This window comes from Lemur catta, chromosome 6 (assembly GCF_020740605.2).
Source record: "Lemur catta isolate mLemCat1 chromosome 6, mLemCat1.pri, whole genome shotgun sequence".
Classification (NCBI taxonomy): domain Eukaryota; kingdom Metazoa; phylum Chordata; class Mammalia; order Primates; family Lemuridae; genus Lemur; species Lemur catta.
Window position 1 is genome coordinate 49,103,958 of NC_059133.1, and position 19,705 is coordinate 49,123,662.

A 19,705-nucleotide genomic window follows, 5' to 3' on the forward strand; every position below is an offset into this window, starting at 1 on the left:
TAATCTATTTATTACCTGAAACAAATTAGAATGAGCATTACAGTTAAAGAGAGTAATATGACACTTTGAATTATAGACCATGATACATGAGTACGTTTGTAGAGCATGAGCTGACTTATTGGCCCTTTCTGAGGCAGGTTAGTCTAATAATAACCATTTGACTCCTGTTGGTGTGGTTTATCTGCCAGGTGGTGTGTGAGCTCCATCCTGTTCCTTAGGGAGTGGGGTTGGGGCTGGGCTCAAGGTGAAGATGTCTGCTGCTTACACTGCTCCGTAATAAAAAAAACACATGGTCTGTTTTTAGTTTTCCTTGAGTCAAAATGCATCAAATTGCTGCTTATAATGCCATGTACCTATTATACCCCTTTATGTGTTCACTGGATATGATGATCTATAAATGCAAAACTATGTCTTGCACATCTTTCCCCCCAGTCTCTTTCTATCTTGGGCATATTATTCCGTTAAGGCTTCTTCAATGAATGGATCAGGTTGAACCATATGAAACTGCTGATATTCAGCTGTTTTTGTCCTACAAACATTGCATTTTCTATGGCTCAGCCTAAAATAAATATAAAACTTTGTATTCATTTTTCCATAGAAACAATACTCTAATTAATAGTGAAACAAATGTGAAATAGTTCTATTTGTACTTTGCCTAGATATATAATATAATGGTTCAAAGATTTTTATAGACCAGCCAGAGAACCATAATTTAAACCAGTGAATTTGTTGGAATATGCATCTCAAGGTAAAAACACTCTCATAAGAACAGTTGTTACACAACCTATTCATAGGTTGGTGATATGCATCATGACACCTGTAAGAATTTTCTTCATATTATGACAGAATCCTTAATAGAAATTATTTTGCTAGTCATTTGGTGTTGGGCTAGCAATTAGGAATGGATAAAGAATTAGATGATAATGACAGTGTTGTTGGAGACTCTACCCTCTTCTTGGGGCATTAACTCTCTTTGATGAAAGGAAACTTTTGTCTAGGGAGTAGGGTCTTTGGGATCTTATCAAATAGAGGAAAAAGGTGCAGAATTATAAAAAGCAAACCTCTTTCTTAGGGGCTAATATTTTCTCTTTCAGTGATCAACATTGAATGAAAGCCATTTTTAATGATTGTCTATTTCCCGATCCTAGGGTTTTGGGAAGTTCTTAGTTCTTGGACATTTAGCCCTCAGGAATATATGTGTGTTCATGAAAAACCCCACAGTGTGAGTGGGCATGTGGTCGTGTTTCATAAGGAGACACAGGAAGGGTGATATTTCTGACAAAGGGTGATATAACTCACAATAATTCCAGCCTTTGAAAAGCAAGGGTAACAGCTTGAGCTCAGTCCTGCTCCACCGACAGGACAGAATAACTTTCCAGGTGCCAGTCTGACACGGCTGTGTGGGTGGGCTGGCAGTGCATGTATGTGTTTCCTTGCAGGGCAGATCCTCAGCTGGGGGAGAGGAAGAGACTGAGGTTTGGATCATAAATTTTTATTTACTCTCTGAATCCCCTGAGGGTAGAATAATAATCATAAAAAAATCCATGAGGAAATGCGAATCATGGCTGTAGGGGAGGATATATTCTTAGGTGAGAATAGTGCTTCCTTTTCTGATCTTATTTTTTTAGATAAATAGAAGAATATGGGAAACTTCACACACTCCTCTGTCTCTGTTTGATTAATATAGAGTAAGAGAAGCTAACAACACTCTTGATGCCCATAAATATAAGTAGCTCCAACCATGTTTGCTGTTTTTTCCTTGTTTAAAAAGAAACCACAGGATTTTTTTATTAATGCATCAAGAAGTCTTATAGGAGGGTTGTTTTTTTGAAAAAAAAAACTTAAACAATGAAAAAAATCTGACAGGTAATATGATTACCAATTTTTCATGCCATAGGGTCCTGAGGTTGTATACACTTCATAGTAGTCTGAATAGGAATAATACTAAATTATTATTACAGATACATTTATTAGCACAAACATAATGCTTTTTACTCCTTATAACCTTTTCACATATGTTTGATTTGCAAAATGGTTCTCAGAACTGTCGTCAGAGATATTGGCAAAGCTTGATTAAATCCGAATGTGCATGCCAATTAATGCCAATATGTGTAACTGGATTCCAGCAGAGAAATTTTGGGTGGAATGGAATTGAGAAAGATCACATTACTTAATGAAGTTCTGTCCTGTACCCTCTCTCAGGTGTGTTTTTTCCTCATCATATCTATATCCTCCTGCTTCCTATTTTGAATATTATTTTGTTGTTAGAATTACCTATAGAGATGTTTGTAATTCATCATTCACCATAGACCTCTTGGACTAATGCTTGCTATAAATTTCCAGGTTGGTACTGTGCCATCAATAACTGCTTTTTAAGCACACTTAACAGCCAAATTTTCAATGTTATTTAAGTTATGGACCATATTTTCGCAGTCTGATAATAGAAGGCAAGCAGGGCCTAATTAAAATCTCTACTAATGTTAAGAAGAATTAACTTTTTGTCTCCTCACAACATTCCTCATAAAATACTAGATATATTTTACTTGTCAGATAAGAAACTAAATTGGCCTGGAAAAGGCATCCTAAAAATATTAGAGTGCACTCAAAAATTAAAAAAAAAAGACTAACAATAAAGTAGACCACTATAAATATTTGAATTATGGTTCAAATGCTATAATATATATATACCTATATATATATATCTATATCTCACTGGAGTTGGCACCATTCTGGAACATAGAGATCTTAGGGTTTTTGTTGAAAGAGAGAAATTTGCAGTATAGTTGACTACTAAATTTGTAATCCCCAAGTTCTCACGGTGTATATGCACAGGCAAATGTGCATTCTTTATACTTTTCTGTAGATTTATCTGGCCTCAAGGGCCTTTTTTTTTTTTTTTTTTTTGAGACACGATCTTGCTCTGTCACCAGACTGGGTGCAGTGGCATCATCACAGCTCACTGCAACCTCGAATTCTTGGGCTTGAATTATCCTCCTGCCTCAGCCTCCCAAGTAGCTGGGAGGTACCACCAGGCCCGGCTAATTTTTCTATTTTTTTATAGAGACAGGTTCTTGCTTTTGCACAGGCTGGTCTCGAATTCCTGGCTTCAAGCAATCCTTCCACCTCAGCCTCCCGGAGTGTTAGGATTACAGGCATGAGCCTGGCCTTCAAAGGCCTTCTTAGTAGCCAAGAAGGCCTTGGTCCCTTCATACTGGGCCCACCCCTTGGTTTTCATGCTCTGCAACTTCTGTCTTTACTGTAGGTACAGAATCTTCTCCCTAAATTAAGGAACAACTCAGCTCTTATAGTCCATGACTCTTTTACCCTGGAGCTTTAAGTACAGTGTAGAGTTAACTCGTTCATGCTCTTTTTAATAAGTAAAATGGGAATAATAACAGTACCTACATAGGATTGTAGTCAGGACTGGATGTGCATTGAGACTAAGCCCACACTTCCCCTGTGCCTTTTACCTGCATCATTGAGGGTGAGGAGGCAGCCTCAGGAACCTATTCCTCCTACCGCTGAAACTCAGCCTCACCTTCATCATCTGCTTTGAATTTGTTGGGACAGATCTCATTGCGTCCTTACTCTTGTTTAAGTCAGTCAGTTAAAACTCTCAGTTTCCTAGATCACACCCCACCATGTTTCCTAGTGCAATTATTTCAGCCTCTGTCCATTCTCTGTTCTGTCTCCTTAGACCTCCATTCCCCTCCCTCATGCTTTCTAGAGTCCATGAACCATTATTAGCAAAATCTGCTATAGTTTCAGACTTTTCTCTGGACATTCCTTTTATTTGCTTGCTCTGACAACTGGCTGTCCCTCAGGTTGCTGTTTCACTGCAAGCTTGGTAAGAGGTGGCTGTTTTTTCTGCTATAACTTGACTTCATCTCACTAGGCTTGAGAGTAAGATGGATGTCTTCCTTGTTCCTCATTGCTGTTTTCAGACCATACTCTTGCCTTTCTCTTAAACTCCCTTAAACCTCTCTTATTTGTCTTGCTACCAGCCCTCAGGTCCTCTCTCCTCATTTCTCAGCAGTTCCCCTTGTGGCTTCCTCTCACTTTCTCCCATATTTCTCCTCTATCTTAATTCTTGGCCATTTAAATATGTATTAATACATCGACGATCCTTCCAATACCCTCTCAGTTCCTAGGACTCCTCCATGATCCTATCTTCCAACCTTGGTTAAACACTTCTTTGCTCATACCCTTGTCATTACCAATAATTGCAGCTCCCCCTTAGTCTCAGTGTCAGGCATCCTACTCTGACCACTATCTTTGGGTTTCCCCAAGGATTCCAGTGTGTCTTTGACCCTATCTGGGCTTTTCCTTCTCTGTGGCAGATGATGAAAGAGAAGGGTGGCAGGAATGGTCATTGTGCATTCTTCCTATAGGTTAAATTGTGTGCCCTTATGTTGCTAAAATATACTTGGATGATATCATGGAATAGATAATTGTGATTATTCTTTATTTACAGGAGAGGCCAGATGAGACCTCAATAGGAGGTAAATGTAGCTCTGAAAGCAGTGCCCTGTGTTAATTCTCAGACCACTTTTTCTTTCAGACATTGCTGTGGTGTTGCTGCTATGCTCATCTTGATTCTCTAGAAACTTCTCTGGAATCCTGCATGGGTTGTGTGTGTGTGTGTGAAAGAGAGAGAGAGAGAGAGATTATGAGAGAGACACACGCGTAGTTCTTCTATGTGGTCATGATAATGAGGACTGGACTCTTTGCACCTCAGTTCACTGTTATTCTAGAGAGACCTTGACCTATTCTTAACTAATGAGGTGATATAAAAGTACAGGGAGATTGCACTTTCCCATGCCTGTATAGTCCACATGTTTTGGCATTTTTTTTTTTTTGAAAAGAACAGTTATCCTGTCAATATAGGATGTCCTGCCGTATTGTCTGATACTTAGCCACCTTTTCCTATGAATCTAAGTTCCTAGGGCATAGGGCATGGAAACTATTAATATATAGTGCATAGTTTACTAGAGTTGGCAGCTTTGCAAGCAGAAGACCTGCTAATTATTATGTGTATGACCCTAGATGAGTTTGCTAACCTCTCAGAAATATAATTTTCTTACCTGTAAAATGGTTATGATAATACCTCCCTAACAAGAATAATATTAGTGTTAAAAAGATAACATGCAGGTGAATCTGTCCAGTGCATCAGACACATGCTAGGTCTTTCGTAATTGATGGTTTTCTTCTTTCCTGTCAATTCAACTCAACCAGCCAAAACCCTACTGCCACTGGGTGTTTCCCTTACAGATTATAAATCCTAACTGAATGATTGGACATAGCTTGTCTGATTTCATTTAGAATCCAAACATAAAAAGATTGTTCAAAACCAACTCGTGAAGGTTAAAATGTGACCTAATTTTGAATTAAAATAATTAAATATGGTCAGAACATTTTCCATTTTCAGTATTTAACATATTATTCAGTCTTTCAAAACATCTATTTTTATTAATTTTCTAATACAGATCTGTTGATTACACATGTTTTAGCCTATGCTGTAAAAGTGAAAATCATTATGCTTTGGTAACATATCATCACAGTACAGATAATAAATGGCAGAGACTCCTGATTAAATGTGAAGGAGAAGTGGACAAAAGCAAACAGGAACTGGGAGGTGGTTTGGACTGTAGTTTGTCCTTTGGGGTGGTTGTACTGACTGTTATGGCAGATGTCCCTTTTCCCGCTTAATAAACAAAGTTGATTTTACTCAGATTTGTTCTTGGCTCCTACCTCACAACAGGTGGCCACTCAGGCTGCCGTCACTCTGCAACTGCTGGCTGTCAGGAGCTTTGAGAGCCTTCTGTTATGATTAAAGCAATAGTTGAGAGAAAACTTAGGATAGTTAACTGAGTTTATATAATTTGTGTAAACTTACTTGTAAGCTAAGATGGATTCTGGTAACTCCCACAATGGTTTTCTTTTATGCTGTGTTGACATGGTTGGCCAGAGAGGACTGTAGAATTAGCCACATAGTAAGCATTCAATTGTTGGTAGCTGAGAATTATTTCATAAATGTCTCTGCTTTGAGCCTTAAGGAGAAGAGCTCTTTCTCCAAGACCTGCTCACTTTCTCCTGCAGACGGAGAGGTAAGGTGCGGAGGGTAAAGACAGGAGGAGGGAGTGGGACTCGCTCTGAAGGAGCCGATGTACTATCTTTCTGCCACTGGTCCAGAGAGACTAGGTCATTGAGCCCAGTTCAGCTTGCCACTGTAGAAGGCCAGACTAAATCCACAAAAGTGTGCGCATTTGCCTTTGCATACATTCCTTTAGAGCTTGATGTGGTTCTAGGTTAACAGAGAAATTTTGCGGGAATTTTCTCTCTTGTAGCAAAAACACAAGAGGCATTGTCTTCCTTCAACCAAAATATGGCCTCATGAAAATTAAACTCAACTAGTCTGACGCAGATGATTTAGGAAGGAAAGACCCAGGCTGGAGATTCAAAGTCCTTTAACATAGAAAAAGGATGGCTGAATTGGATAACATGGAATCAGGGGATTAGCCTATGGCACCTTATAAATCTGGAGCTAGCGTTGTGGTTCTCCTAAAGAGGTTGATGGTGCCGAAGCAGTAAAGTATGACAGTTAAGCTCGTGAGTTCTACAGACAGATAACCTGGATAGAATCTCTGCTTTACCATTTTCTGTCTGTGACAAATTGGACAAATTAATGAACCCCTGTATAATTCAGTTTCTTTAAGATGGGAATAGTATTTTCTGCACAGAAGATTTAGAATACAAAAATACACCTTGGACAGGAGCTGGCATATGGCAAAATGCCCCGTAGGAAGTTCTTTTTTCAGAAAAGGGGTTAAAAATTAACTCTCTGTAAAGTAGGAAAACATTGGTATTCTGTGTAAGAAAAAAATCAATAACCTGTTTTGGGATTCTTATATGAAAAGTATTACACAACCATAAATATTATTAATCATAACATTAGCACAAAAAGAAACTAAGAATGTTTTCTTGCTTTGTTGCAATAAATTTCACTTTCTCAGAAGTTTTAAATTTATGTGACTTCTCTTGAGGATAATTTAATTTTCTCTAGTAGCTTTTCTCCTTACTACTCTATTGCCCCGTGATCATGACTCTAGTTTATTAATTTGTTTGATTGTAAATATTATCCTTTTAGTTCCTATCCTGTTTCTAGGGCTATGCCAAAGAACTATATGTTGAATGTTAATTCTTTATCTTGCAATCACACAAATGCAGTTCAAAATAGTAACTTGTTTGCAAATCCTTGGTCCAGCCTAGAAAATTTTAATTTACATATTTTAAATTAGTCTGCTTTCAGTTCAATGATTTTGTCTAATTTTATACTTATAAATATGAGGCAGATGTTGTTTAGCTAAATTTAAAAATCAGGAATAATTATTGTAGAAATAGTGCTTTTATATATGCCATTCTGTAAACCATGGGAGAGTAATTATTAAAAAAAAGAAGAGAATTCCTACGGGGAAAAAAAATATGTCTTTGAGCTATTGATTTTTAAAGGAAAGACTCTAAAATTATTATGAAATCAAGTAAGTTAGGCCTATAATTTCAAACTGTGTTCTGATTTATCTCATGCTGTTTGATATTGCCACATAAGTGATTGCCAGCATGGTCAGGCATTTAAATGCAAATTTATAATTCTAAATGCTTTTCTTTGTTGAAGCCATTTTGTTTAAGCTCAAAATCACCAAAATATTTATCACAATTTTGAGTATCTTTTGAAATGGAAACCTTTGCTAAAAATAGAAGGTAAAGAATAAACCGAACAATAGCATTATTCAGCAAATTCAAAAAATAGACCATATCCAAGCCTCTGTGAACCCACACAAAGTTGGACAAAACGAACACTGTCTGCCAGCTGTTGGAGGAGTCAGATCTGTTTGAGACAAACAAGGAAGTGCACACCATGAAAGGTCAAGTGGAGCTGGAGCTGGAAAGAGAAAATCAGATCAGTAAGGAGATCATCCTATTGTAATGACAAGGGCTGTTTCCAGGATTTACCAAGAAACTTGGAAGTTCGCATGAGTGAGAGGGAAGCAAATCCATCATGGGTTTGCCCTGTTGCCTCTTGTGGGGAGACCGAGCAGGGGGGCTTTTCAGGGCAGACCTCCAAAGGGCTGTCATTTTCCTTCCTCCTTCCTCTTTATGTGATATCTTTGACTGTGTGTGCTTATGTCTATTTAGTCAGGTAGACCATCTCTGAAGCAAGTGATCAATGGAAATCACACAAATAGAATAAATACCATAGCAACCTTTCCATTTCATGAGTAGTTTATCAGAGGGTTACAGGAAGATGATAAACTCATTTTAATTAATCCTTTTCATGTTTAATGTTTATGTTCATCTAAAAAGGATGACGTAAAAGTCTCTTCTAATTATTATATTTTTAGGAAGTTTTTTTTCCCCATTGGAATATAAATTATTAATGATCCTCATTGATTGGGTTCCTGCATGTGCTGAAATATATATGGTATAAAAATGAAGCAGGGATGGTTGTTTGCTGTGTTAGTGTGTATTACCAGTTAGAGTCTTGACTAAACTATTTATTTATCTTATGTTCCTCTGCAGTACACACAGTAGGCACTCAATATTTTTTATTAAATATATTTTTCTTGAGGTCAGAACTCTAGTTTGCATTGTAATGAAGATGGAACAACCAATTTTTAAAAACCAGAGCTAGAAAATGAAATTTGAATTGTTCTAATTTTTCTTATAAAAACATATTTATCATTATTAGATGCCTTTAATATGTAATGTTTATTATTCTCTAATAAGTGTGATGCAAAGCAAATTAAAACATTTTATTTTATTTTTCTACAATAGTAATAGCAAACAACAGCAATAACATGTTTTGGCTAAATTTTACCCTCTCTGCCTGAATATGGGTGATAGATATTACATAGAAACTGTTTCCTATAAGTACAAACAGTCCAAAATAACATTTCTTTTGGGATTTATGTCATATTGAGAGGAGGCTGTCAGGTATTTGTCATTATGTACAAATCAGAATAGTTTCTCATGTGGGACATTCACTTCATCTAGCTGCAAAGTAAAAACAATCTGCAGAGGTTGTGCTCTAGTCAGGCAATAGGCACCTTGAACATTATCACAAAATCATTTTATTTTATTTTTTAATTAATTTTAATTTTTTTTTTACAGTCCAGGGGTCTTTTATTTTTTACACATCTTATGCCATGAATTCATAAGGAATAGGTTCCAGCAGCTCAGGCTCCTTTCCGTTGCTTCTCACAAAGTGTGCTGCTCTGGGTGGAGCAGGCTGGCGCTTCAGTTAAACCCAGGCGCCTTTCTCTCTGGCTTCCTTCTCCTGATCACTTTCCTTCACACGTTTCAGGAAGCTGTCTTGGCTCTTAGAGTGCTTAGTATGCTCAATATGCACATTAATCCTCTTGGCAAGAATCTTGCCCTTAACTTGTTTGTCACAAAAATCATTTTAAAAGAAGTTATGCATGATAAGATCCATGTCTCTATCTAGGCAACCATTCACCTAACTCTCTATGATCATTCATTTTCTGTTAACATAGCACCGTCAGGTGACTGATGCTGTGTGGATTTTGGGCTGCTGTATTTCCAGTAGTGTATATCAAGTCTGTGCAGAAAGCTAGGGAGAATGAATGCTGAGATCGTGGAGCTGTTTAGATTCTCCTAGTGGAGACAAAGATGATTATACCAAATTACCGTGGGGTGAGGGGTGGAGGAGGGATCCGCATGCTGCAGAAAATGTCTCCACATCAGAGTCCTGTGAGAGAAATAGGAACAAAGAGTCTTTTCAAGCAGTCGTGGCAAGACAACTGACTCTGATATCGGAAAACTTCTAATTAAACCAGACACAAAAAGACATTTTGGAACTTATCAACACTTCTGGCTTCTCACAGTCTTAATAAACGTCTGTTTCGCTCTTCTAGAAACCTTCTAATAAGGTAACTGAGGTTAGTTACCCCTCTGGCGATAAAGATGGTGATGTGCAGTGAAGAAAAAAATTGAGTGAGAGATAAATGTAAGTGGGAAGTTTTTAGGAAAGGGCTGTGGTTTTTCCTGTGCCCAATTTTTCTCCTTCTATTTGGCAGCAGGTCAAGTTCAGATAGTAAGGAGTAGATGTAGTAGTGAAGCTATCCATCTCAGGTGAATTGAAAAAGTATGGAAGTAAAAAATGCTGTCATTCTCTCTCTGTGTTGTTTTCTGGTGAGTCTCAAAGTATGTTGCTGCTGTTGGAAATTTAGAAGAAATTCCAGATACACTTTGGCACCTTTTTAGTTATAATGTCATAGATTCAAATTCATGATTCATAATCTTGGTTTGTAAATCTTGTACTGTTTTGCAGTGCTCCAGTAAAGTGGCCCACTCCCTGTTTGTCATCTGATTTCATCTAATTTTTCAATAAAGTGATTAAGTCTATAAAATACACCATCTTTTATATCCTAGATGTACATATAATTACCAAATTTCGATCTTAACTCAAAAGCAAATTTATTTAATAAAGAAAAATATTTAGAGGTCCAAAACATTTCCTGCATCTTTTGTAGTATAAATCAAGGCAAATGCTATACTTCACAGAGGAAGGCTCATCTTTTGTCCACACTGTACCTGTTCACCCCTACCACTCACCTAGTTATTCCAGGTAATGATCTCTTGTCATCAGTTTTACTCTTGAGAAACAGGCCCAAAATACCAATACTTGGCTACGTATGAAGCAATGATTTCTGTCTGTTTTGGCTTTATTCTTATCACCAATGCTCATTAATTCTCTTTGTCTCTCTCTGTCTCATTCTCTCTTTTATCAGAATATCCACTCATAAAACTGCTTAGAAGGTAGTTGTTTTAATACAAAGAATTTCATGAAGTAGATGTATCCAACAGTATAATATTGGGTTGAGGGAATGAGCAATGATTGTGGTTCAGGTCTGAGATTGGTGGTGTGTTTCCTCCCCTCATTCAGCCATGGGGAACCCCGGGGAATGAGACCTTGCTTGCTGGTGTATACTGAAGTCTCACCAGCACGGTTCCTGATACGTAATGGACACTCGGTCAATAGCTGTAGTGGATAAATGAGTGATTACTCAAATACCGGTCTTGCTTGACAAAGGGAGTTAAAGTTATGCTACAACTGTTCAATATATTCACTTAAGAGACGGGAAAAAATATGTGGTGTGAACACTAGGAATGTTTTCATCCAGAAAAGGGTTGAGTCGAATCACATTATTTTATGTATCCAGTTCCACAAGAATTACTTGCCCAGGTTATATGAGTGAGGATTGAATGAGTTAATATATCTAGAGCATTTGGCACGTGCCTCGCACATAGTAACACTCAATAAATAACAGCTTTTATTGTTATTATTATATTTTATTGAGAGAAAAAATGAATAAGAATGATGGGATTGCCTGATAAGAATGCTTATTAGTTCTTCCTAGAGGAAATAATCCATGTACAACACAATGTTGTGTTTGCTATGCCAGAAAAAGGCATTAAGTGCAATTAGATACATTTGTGCCAGGATTACTATTTTAAAATATAAAACTGATCATGTCATAGGCCTTCTTAAAAACCAATAAAGGCTGGCCATGGCCTTCAAGATGAAATTTGAAGTCTTTGGCGGGACACATAAAGTCCTTCACTATTTGGTATTCTAAACTTTATCCCAGTTTCAGAAGCTTTTCCTAATTCACGGTCCTTTCCTGCATTTGGGCTGTATGTCTCTAGTATGTGCTCCTACAAGATCATGAAATTATTTGCTCCTTGGTACTTATCATACTGAGTTGTTTGAGCAGTTATCATACTGCTTCTTTGTTCATCTCCATAATTAGACCTTGTTTTTTCTTCCCCCAGTGTTTAGCATAGGAATCAGCAAACTTTTCCTGTTTTAGTAAATATTTTAGGATTTGCAGGCCACACGGTCTCTGTTGCAACTACTTATTTCTGCCATTGTGTCACAAAGTCAGCCACAGACAACATGCAAAGGAATAAATGTGATTGTGTTCAAATAAATCTTTATTTGTGGGCAGTAGAATTTGAATTTCAAGTAATCATGTGTCGTGAAATATTATTCTTGTTTTGATTATTTTCATCCATTTAAAAATGTAAACATGATTCTTAGTTTGTGGGTCATATGAAAGCAGGCTGTAGGAAAACTTTGGCCTGTATATTTGCCCATCCTGGTCTACCATAATGCCTGGTATACAGATAGTGCTCAATCAATGCATTTGAGTAAATGAGAAGTGAGTAAAGGAGTATGTTTTCATTGGAATCATTTTCAAACACAAGGAGACAATTTATAGGACTAGCTGTTGCCTATAGTATAGGCAATTACACTGTAATATAGAGCCTCATAGTATAGAGTCTAAACTCCTTAGCACGGCATATAAGGATATTTACAATTTGGTTTGTAGGTAGCTGTTTTTCACTTTTGCCCTTTTTATCTGCCTGTCTACCCCTCTTGCTACCTTTCTAATGTTGTCTATGCTGCAACTCATTGACACAACTAATTGTCAGTCTCTGAAAACACCATGCCTATTTCTACCTCTAGGCCTTGTGTCTTGCATTTCTCCCTACTTGGAATGCTCTTTTTTTTTTTTTTTTTTTTTTTCTGCACAGGGAGTTATTATTTGTCCCTCAATATTCAGCTCAAAACTACCCCCTTTGGAATTAGTGTCTCCTCTTTTCCATGTATCAGTGAAAGGATGGGGACTGTGGTGAAGTCATATTCTCTGTATTTCTGTGGGGCTTTGGATATATTACTAGTGTAGTTAATTCTTATCTTTCGTATGTTGCTCTTTTCTGCTATGTTCTGAAGTTATTTTTATATGCTTTGTGCCAGTATGGAAGTTGGCATTGGTAGTTATTTAGTAACAAGTTAATAAAATGAAATGTTTTCAGTTGAAGGTAAATTCCCAATATCCTGTTGAGATGCCTTGGCATCAGTTTAATCTACAATGATGAGATTATCTTTCAATATTTATAGTGAAGTAGCCTGAGTGTTGAGCATTGAAAAGAATAAAATTAAAATTGAATGAAATGTAAGTATTATCAAGAACTTGAAAATAATTGGAAACTCAATAACTAAAAGCACATGTATGGTATACAAGACGAGCTTGAAGACTAAATTTCAAGCTTAGTTGAACTGAAATCTCTACATGCATTAAGAAAATGCCGTCTTTAAGCCTTTGCTTGATTTACGTGGATAAATGGTGACATCATGTAACCATATACATGTATTGTTGTTATTCTTTCCTGGAGAGATGAAGGACAAGGGTAATACTGGAGACTTCATAATGAAATGTAATGGATTTTGACTAATAATGATGTTATTCCAGCAAGTTAACTTGCTTTTAAAACTATTCTTTGGTGGAGTTTACCTGGAGAGATGGGAGGCATTTTGTAATGCACATTAATTATAGTGCCCATTATTATAAATTCTCTCAGACATTTTATGCATACTCAGTACTCATCTACTGTAAGAATATTCAGTACCTTATATCATATTTCTCTCCATTTCCATGGGGAAATTTCCTGCATTCTCCAAAACTATAAGATTTTCAATTGAGATCAATGTTCTGAGTAGATTTCACCATAAATACCTTGGGAAATCTCACTAGGAATTGAAAGTAGATTGCCATGCAAGGTGAATAAGCAGCTTTCCCATTATTGATCTTTTATTTTCATTCATTCTGATAATTATAACAGAGTAGTGAGTTTGAATGGCAGTTTGGGTTGCCATTATAAGCAGAATGTCTGAATGCTATCTGCTGATCTTCTTTTATTGAATGAATAGCATACTGATCATTAGAAATCAGCATGTGTTCAGTTGGTACAGGTGTTTATAAAATATATTCCATATTAATGTGGAAAACAAGAGCAATCATGTTTTGGTGAAATTACCTGGTATTTAACTTGTAGAAAGCCATATTTTTCATGGAAAAAGTCATCTTGCAGTTACAGGACAAAACAGTGATGGATAATATAAGAGAATGCACTCCAGAATAGGGATATTTCACCAAATGCCCTAACCCTTAGGCCATTGGTTAGCTGCCTTAATTTAAGATAGAATATGTTCTCTTATAAATTCTCTGGAGTTATGTCATGTATCTCTGTGTGTATTGCAGTCCCTGTCACAAAGTCTTGGATATAACAAGAGCACACACATTTTCTGAATTTAATTGCATTTATAAATAGTGCAAATTCTTTATTTAAAAAAGTAGTGATCTTAAAGTGCATTCTTAGAGTAACTTTTCTAAATGTGTGCCACTTCTACACACATTTAATTAAATGGTGGTATCATATTTATTCATCGAGACCCTACAGATTCTTAATTATTTTTTACACATTTACTCATGTAACTTTCAAAACAATGGTATGAGGTTGGTATTAATCCTCCTTCCCCTCAAGGAAACTGAGGCTCAGGAAAATTAAATAGCTTGAGTTTCTATGTGAAATAATAATAGTATTTAGTTTATAGGGTTTGTGAGGATTAACTGGGATGGATTATGGACCAAACTTCCTGGTGCGTGGTAAGCCCTCAGTAATTTAGCTATTATTATTAGGGCCATGCAGCTAAAAAGTTGTAGAGTAGGGATTAGATCACTGATCTGTTTCACACCAGAGCTCGTGTTCTTTCTGTCACTGCATTCTAACTCTCTTGGCCAAAATACGTGGCGCAAATCATTATCCTTTCTATTATGAGTTCCCGAAGGGAAAAGCATGAGACTTTTTCTTTTATATCATCTACTAGTACCCTGTACACACAATAATAAATGTTGTTGACAGCTTGACTGGCTTGGCAGTGACACTGTTTCTGGTTTTGTTATCTAGATGAATGGTTGGTAGGGTGGTTGATTCTGAGAAGAACTCAGAGGAATATTGTTACTGTATGCCTTACATTTTATATTAGAAAAGGAGATTTCCCCCCCCCCCCAGTAATACGTCACCTGCATCTTGTTTCTAAATTTTGTTTCCCTGATGCCTGTGTGAAGAAGGGTCTGAGGGTGATTAGAGTATTCGGGCAGAGTTAACATTTCCTAATTAGCTTAACGAGTATTTCCCAGTTTCATCCTGAAATCATTTCTGGTGGTTGTGTCCTTGGGATTTTTCAAAGTTAAGCTTTTTAACTCAAGGGTTAAAAATTTCTTTGTGTTTTGGAGGTGAGAGAATTAAAAAACAATCACTGAGTCTCGTAGTCCTGGAGAGCTTTCCTGAAAGAGAATTTAAGTAAAAAATGAGCTGTCTGCATCCTTGAGGTTTCTTGCTAGTCACATAATGATACATCATTTGTCAAATGTGGTTGTCTTCTTTCACTTGCAGTTCCTGCTGTAGGTAGTGTTTCTCCACATTTGTGCATGTGGAACTCAAAAACAAGCTCAGTATCCAGAGTTCTGCACATGTGCATGGTAAATGACTACTGTTTGAAAGTATAACTGCTGTGTGTCACACAGTTTTTTTTAAAAATTACTTTTTTGGTGGTTTTTATTGTGGCAAAATACACACAATATAAAATTTACCATTTTAAACATTTTTAAGTATGCAGTTCAATGACATTAAGTACATTAACATTGTTGTGTGACCATCACCACCATCCTAACACCACTCTAACACTTTTTCATCTTCCCCGACTGAAATTCTATACCCATGAAACACTAACTCCCCATTCTCCTGTCCTTTGAGCTCGTGGAAAAGACCATTTTACTTTCTGTGTCTAGGAGTTGGACTACTCATGTCTCAGTTTTATAACTCCATGATTTATTGGTTTAAATGGAGACGTACTATCTTCTGTTTTTCTTTGTTGTAGTTATCTGATTATTGATATTGATGTTTCATTGCCATATCTATGTGAAGATGTGAACTTAATGTAATTTTCTTACAATAAATATTTTACTTTGCTTCTCTACATAGTAACATTTTAAATTTCATTATCACATCATGAGGGCAAGAACTGTATCTACTCTGTTTGCCACTGTATTACCAGTGTCTAGTACATTGCACTTTAAAGAAAATCAGTACATATTTACAGAATAAACAAATGTTGCTGATCTTTATCATTTAAGAATGTTTACTTAAAATTCATTTACTGAGATTTTCTACTATGTAGAAGACTAGCTAATTCAGGAACTCTCTTCTCCTATGGGCTCTCTGAAAATGAGTCATTATGATAGAAATCAAAGATTATAGGCTTATGCATCCAAATGATTTATTTATTCATCAAATATTTATTGAGGACCTGTTATGTTCTAGGTGCTGGCTGTGCAATGATGCACAAAACAGACATGATCCTTGAACTCATGAATCCTAGTAGAGAGCCCAAGCTATAAAAAGTAAACACATAAATGATATTTTAGTTGCAAATTATGAGAAGGAAAAAGATGGAATGCTACCAGAAAGATCAAGAATGGGGTAGACAACTTTAAATTAAAGGAAGTGGAGGCATGATAACTGTTCATTTTTGTGAAGAGCTGTGTTCTCATGTTGGAGCTTGTTTGAAAGACTTGAGGAGGCACTAGGATAGACATTTTTAGAGACCAGGTTTTGGTTGATTATGGAAGAACTTGTTAATAGAGCTCTTCAAGGATGAAATGTATGGCCTCTGGTTTTTTTTTTTTTTTTAAGGAGGTTGTCTGTCCTATCACTGGAGCTATTTGGACACAGCTTTGTAGAGCTATGTACTCTAGCACTGGTAGGTTGGTTTCCAGAATTGGTGATTTGTAATCACCAATTTATGTGGAAAGTTCTAACCCAATGCTTGGTATTTAATAGTTCTATTTAATAAAGGCTAGTTGAATTGGACTTTGAGTTGCTTTATGGTATATTTAATTATGGCAGCCAAAATGAAAAGCATCTGAAAATAGAACATGATTTTAAATTATTTTCAGCTCACAAAAACAAAATAAATTACTCAGCCATGTTGGTTAATATACTCTCTGACTGGGCCCAAATGTTGTTCTCTTGCTGCCAAATTTGACCCACTAATGTGCTAAATTTATACAGTGTCTTTGAGGGTGTGGTTTCCTAGTTCCTTGTCTCTTGTTGCCCAAAGTATAGAATTAAAATCTGTGATGCTGGTAGGGTCTTTCAACTTAATATGTGCTTATATAACACAGTGGTGTAATATGTATTTTAAAGATTTGGTTAATGTGTTCCAGAGTAGTTGACTAAATATCAGTCAATAGTCGAATATCATGTGTATAAGGAGCACCTACTGTGTCCCAGGCACTACTTATGGAAAGTAGATCCCAGATAGCTAATCTCTATTTTGTGTGTGTGTGTGTGTGTGTGTGTGTGTGTATCTCTCTCTCTCTCTATATATATATTTTTCGAGACAGAGTCTCACTGTCACCCCCTCTAGAGTGCAGTGGCATCATCATGCCTCACTGCAACCTCAAACTCCTGGGCTCAAGTGATCCTTCCTGCCTCAGCCTCCTGAGAATAACTGGGACTACAGGGAAACACTACCATGCCAGGCTAATTTTTAAAAAATTTTTTTTGTAGAGACAGGGTCTTGCTATGTTGCTCAGGCTGGTCTTTAACTTCTCGCCTCCAGTGATCCTACCACCTCTGCCACCCAAAGTGCTAGGATTACAGGCATGAGCTACCACATCTAGCCCCACTCTGTTTTTATTGTTGAGACCAACTGGGTAGACTTTGTAAGATAGACTCTGTTGCCATTATATCAATTATTGTAAAAGTGTAATGGTATTTTGGCTTTTGGTTGTGCTATATTGGAAGGTGACTGTATATTATTGCCTAACTTTCAATTGATTTGTCATATTTACACATTGGATAACCAACAGTGTCTAACTGTAGATGGTCAAGATTTGAAGACTAAGTAGTTGAGTAAGATAGATTATTAAATGGAACAACTTGACTTCAACACATTCCACTGAAAAGCAGTTTTATTATTGCAGTTCATTACATGATTCTGTACAACTTACAATGCAGTTCATTACTCATACTGTGGTATTAGACTAGTAATAAGGGTGATTTTTACAATAGAGTAAGTCCAACAGAGTCACCATGCTGTGTGATGACGATGTGTGTTCTATTAACTTAAGTTTCAAATGCAACCCATTAGCAGTAGGACGTCTTCTTTCCTTTCTCTTGTTGGATGTTTATTAACACACTTACTTTTACAATATGTTAACCAGGAAAATTGTGATCTACTTGATCCTGTGTTAGTTCAAACCTGTTACATGCTATGATTAGAGATTTGTGGGTGAATAGTGGCAGGCATTGATTTCTATTGTGCCACCCTTCCAGTAAACACCACAAATTTATAAGCTACAAAGCTTGAATTTATCTCACTGATTTCCATGTAGTAAAATTCTACCTCATTTAAGCAGCCTGTCCTACTGAACTTACTGATTTACTGATGTTTTGCCCATAAACTGCAAATGCTCAATAATAGGCTAAATTCACATGATAGCATGTCCAGACAATCTAAGTGTTCCCCTTGTAAACCTTAGTGGTTTTAAGTGTAGGACCATGAATGCTTCTTGAACAAGACATTAATTTCCAGCATTTTAATAAGGAGGTTGTTTAAGTCCGCGTTGAGGTTCTGAACTCTTTTCTTAACTGGACAAATTTCAGGGTGATGTTCATCTGCAGCATGAATGCACTTACATTGTTTTATGCAAACTACCTTTCCTTCCAGTATTTAGATTTAAATTATCTTTTTTTTCCTAACCTTGCAATAATTGGGAAAAGATAATTTTATTTTTTCTCTTCTGGGTGCATTTTAGTATGAAATATTCAGCAGTATTATAGAACCAAAAATATACTGATTTTGTTTGTCATTAGTAAGGTTAAGTTTTGAGTACTACGTTTTAGATTGGATTATTTTCCATTAAATTTCTAAATGTTTGCTTCTGTAGAATACTTTAAGGGATAAGATGAAGAAAGTCTGAGATGGAATAGTTTAGATACAGTTTCACTCCTTTCAAAATTTTTTATACTTTTGTGCTTTGAGAAAATTCAATAAGAATGTAAGCAATGGTAGTTTGCAGGTATTTATAAAAATAGGAAATGTCTCTTTGTTACCATAGGTCCCTTTATGCCTTCACAAAGCATCTACGGAGGTTAAAAAAACAACAATACTCTATTATAAACCAACAGTCTGTTTTTTTCTTTTTGAAATGCTGAAATACGAGAAAGATGATATATGTGCCTCCCATTGGTTTCAATATGGTACATTCACCTAAAGGAAAATAAAAGTGATAAAAATAAGAGTTTTATTACAGACAAAATGTTTTGTTTTCTATATTTGCTTTAGGAGAAATATAGACTTACCAAACTTCTAATAATGTGACAGATAATTAACATTTATGGGCGATTCTCAATGCACTGGTGTATATCAGGTGGGTTAGAGTTCTTATCGCCACCGTTAAATCACTTTTATTTAATGTCTACTGGATATGACTTAAAATATTAAGCCTTAGAAATTCTAGATTTCTAGATTCTAGCTGTAATATTGGGCATGCACTGTGAAATGATTTAAGAACACTTGAAAATCACATACAAATAATTGTCATTTTACTTAAGGTGAACATTCTCATAGGGTCCCTAATAATGACTATAATTTATTTAGCATTCATGTTCAACTGAGCATTTTACAAGTGTGGTAGTTGGTTCTAGCTCTGTTTTACAGATAACACAAACCAGTTTATTGAAGAGCTTAGTGGAATTGCTGGTGTTTTAA

General features: G+C 36.3%; 1 protein-coding gene across 2 annotated transcripts in view; it reads left to right on the top strand.

Annotated features, from left to right (window-relative positions):
* The window catches only part of TAFA2 (TAFA chemokine like family member 2), a 392,025-nt gene that overhangs the window by 130,366 nt on the left and 241,954 nt on the right, over positions 1-19,705 (top strand). Inside the window, exon 1 of one of the 2 annotated variants that reach the window (XM_045553467.1) lies at positions 10,095-10,213. The exons of the other annotated variant lie outside the window; for it this stretch is intronic. The gene's annotated coding sequence lies outside the window, so the exon portion shown is untranslated. Of the gene's footprint in view, positions 1-10,094; positions 10,214-19,705 lie in introns of those variants that run through there. 2 annotated transcript variants of the gene reach the window in all.